Source organism: Frankliniella occidentalis, unplaced genomic scaffold, assembly GCF_000697945.3.
Source record: "Frankliniella occidentalis isolate FOCC.00 unplaced genomic scaffold, Focc_3.1 Scaffold2, whole genome shotgun sequence".
NCBI lineage: Eukaryota > Metazoa > Arthropoda > Insecta > Thysanoptera > Thripidae > Frankliniella > Frankliniella occidentalis.
In genome coordinates, this window is record NW_026267132.1 from 57,156 (window position 1) to 60,543 (window position 3,388).

The window sequence follows — 3,388 nt, forward strand, 5'->3', positions numbered from 1 at the left end:
AAAAAAGTACGGTTTTGCATAGGCCTCTCTAAGGGGGAAGGATTTACCGCAAAAAAATTCTAACGAGCGTTGCAGCATGCCTCCTGGGCGCGCATGGCAATGCTGCTAATAAAAAAACAATGTCAGGAGTGGGATTCGAACCCACGATCCCCTGGGGGAAGCAGACGAGAAGTCTACCGCCTTAGACCACTCGGCCATCCTGACACTGTGACTTTGTAACTCTCGCGCTTAAACATGTTCCACCCTGGGCTGACCCGAGACGCGTTGTAACCGGTGCGCGGCCACCTCGCGGACTGCATGTTGAGACCCGTTGCAGGGGCGGCTCCAGGCCCCCGGACGGACTCCTCGACGGCGACCTCACCCGTTCTAACCGGTGCGCGGCCACGGCGGCTCCGGTGCGCGGGGCGGGCACCTCGCGGGTTGTGACCCGTCGCAGGGGCGGAACCATAGGGCGGGCGCGGTGCGACCTCCTCGACGGCGACCTCACCCGGGCGGGCGGACTCCTTGACGGCGACCTCGCGGTGCGTTAGGCGCCCCTAGGTTAGGGCTATGTTACAATGGGTAACGATAAAGAAAAATGGCGGATTTTACAATGGGTAACATGTCACAATGAGGAACCAACATGGCCGACATGAGGGGCCATGTCACAATGGGTAACATGTCACAATGGGTAACCAAGATGGCGGCGGTCACAATGGGTAACCTTTACTACTATTGTGAACGGTCGTGGTGACACACGCCCACGCGCCTTGATACGCGGGGGGAATACCCGAGCGCAATGAAGCGAGCTGCGCCAAGTGCATTTGACGAGGAGTTGGATTTTTGTTGGGAGAAATGTATTTTCTGTCAGGAAACGAGGGGCAAAAAGAAGTGCCCAGGACTTAATGTCGTGCAAAGTCAGAGGAATAAGGGGTACACGAGCCTGGCCCCTCATCTAGAAGCCTTTCGGGACTTCCCTAAATATTTGCTGCCATCAGGACACCGCGTAGACGTCCTCGACGACGGAGATAGAATTCAGGTATGTCCGGGAATTAAGGCCACCTACTGCGTGGCCTTATTTGTGCATTAATCATGCGTTTCCACAGGCCACCCTGATAGCGCGTAAGGCGCTGTACCACACTGCATGTGAGAGGATGTTTCTGCCCCCAAAAGTCACTGCACTCCTGAAACAGCTGCAGGATGAGCAGAAGGTCCGGGAGGAGGCAGCCGCCCTCGCGGAGGCCGCCCGCGACCCCGCCCATGAGCCCACCCCCGGCCTGTCTACCTCCCGCACGCGCTCCAAATCACATGGTGTGAAATCTAAGACAGACCGCTGCTTCTTGTGTGGTCGGTGCGCTACGCAGTTCAACAACCTCCATCTTTGCCAAACTAGAAACGTGGAAAAACGGATAAAGGAATGTGCCAGAATTTGGGGAAATTCACAGGTATTGTCTCAAATCGTCACCTACGGGGACCTGATTGCTCAGGAGGGAAAATACCACAGTCGGTGCCTCGTAATGCTGTACAACAGTGCACAGAGAGTCAGTTGTACGACAAGAAAGGACATGGACGAGATGCTATGTGAAAGCATGGCATTTGCCGATTTAATTTCATATCTAACAATGAAGCTTCTGGAGGACTCTGCAGACTGTGTTCGTTGTTGCGGACCTTGTACGTTCCTATAGTACACGGCTTGCTAACCTTCTTGGAGTAGAGGTCGACGATTTGGCCCCCATTCATTCGACCTGAGTAAGAGAGAAAATTGTCACACGAAGAGAGCAGAAGGCTGGGAGAGATGTGGTGTTAATCCATCGCAAGGCTAACGTTCTCCTGGGTTTAGAATGGGAAGACCAAGACGACAACGCCATCGGCTTCGTAAGGTTTGTCAAGAAACTCAGAAAGTGCATTTCTGAAAATTTGAAGAAAACTGCGAAGAAAAGAGTGTACCTCCTTCGCTGCTTAGTGCTGTCACAATGCTTTTGTACGGCTCAAACTTGCAGAGGAAGTGTGCTGCCAGTAAACCTTCATTGACTATATCACAGTTAATACTGACAAACTTTCATGAATCTATGCCCGAGGGTAAAGTTATACGGCAGGACAGGAATCGAGAGACTCCACTGCCTCTCTACTTATCCCTCTACGCCTACGGATACAGCCGGGACAGAGCGATGATCGATGAGTTGCATCGGCTGGGCATCTCCGTGTCGTACGACCGTATAATGGAGGTCACGTCTCAGCTTTGCCGCCTAGTAGTGCAGCGTGCAGAAGAAGAAAAAGGTTTTGTGTCCCGGAAACTTAAAACAAAATCTTGTGACTGTCTTAGCAGTAGACAATATAGACTTTAAATCCTGAAGTACCCCAAGTGGCCCTGAGTTTCACGGAACTGGCATTTCTGTGTTTCAAATTCCACAAGAAAATGACGACGGTTTGGTACGACAGTTACACACAACTTTTGAGAGCGTGGAACAGCGTCGAGAGCGCAGTGCCCCTCTACTACCAGTCGATTTCTCGTCAATCTCAGAGTCTTTTGTTATACTAGAAAAGGTGGAACCAAACCCGCTTTGAGACTCTCTCATTTCTGTAACATGGATTACTTCTTTTTAAGGTACATTTCTTTCTTTCTGGAAGAGGGACATCGCGTGGCTTTCTCATGTCTATCGCCCAATCATTGACCCGGACTACTGTGACAATTTTTCATGGGGTGCTTTCCACGCTCTAGCTGCAGAGAGACAACCAACCCCCGGTATCAACGCCACGCTACCACTCCTGGACGAGAAATCGACCTCCCCGGGACTGATAAGGCACAGCGTGGACTTGGCCATAAGCACCACGCAACACCTCAATCCCGGCCAAACAGCTGTGCTCCGTATAGACCAGCAATTGTACCTACTCGCTAAAAAATTACAGTGGCTTATACCCACCCTGTACGGCGAGGAGCTTATTGTAATGCTAACGGGAGGGTTTCACATAGAAAAGGTATTCCTCGCTGTGATTGGGCAAATGCTCGAAAAAAGCGGGTGGGTGCACATCGTGGCGTGTTCCGGCGTGACGACAGCTGGATCAGCGGAGGGAGCTCTGAAGGTACAAATAAAATGAACTATTTAAACGTATTTATTCGGCTTATGTATTTCATTCTACAGTTTCTATTTCGTATGATTTTATGTTTAGGTGTGTCATGTACTGCGCGCCCAAGTTTTGCATCAGAAAACAGCAGTGGCCTTGCACTCATTGCTACTTGATGCATATTGTAGAGAAACGGTCAGTTGCGGTCAGATTCCCTGGCCACGCCCAGCTCCCGCTCCCACTGTCGCGGATCCTCGCTCACTATTGTTGTAACCCTTGGCTACGGCCCCTCGAGACTTGTGCTCTGCCCCTTGCTTGAATTAGACGTGCTGTGCCCTCGTGACTC

General features: G+C 51.4%; 1 non-coding gene across 1 annotated transcript; it reads right to left on the reverse strand.

The window, feature by feature from the left end:
* Positions 1–120: 120 nt before the first annotated feature.
* Trnar-ucu (transfer RNA arginine (anticodon UCU)) lies at positions 121–204 on the reverse strand. The gene has a single exon. It is a non-coding gene; the product is annotated as a tRNA-Arg (tRNA).
* Between the last annotated feature and the right edge of the window lie 3,184 nt (positions 205–3,388).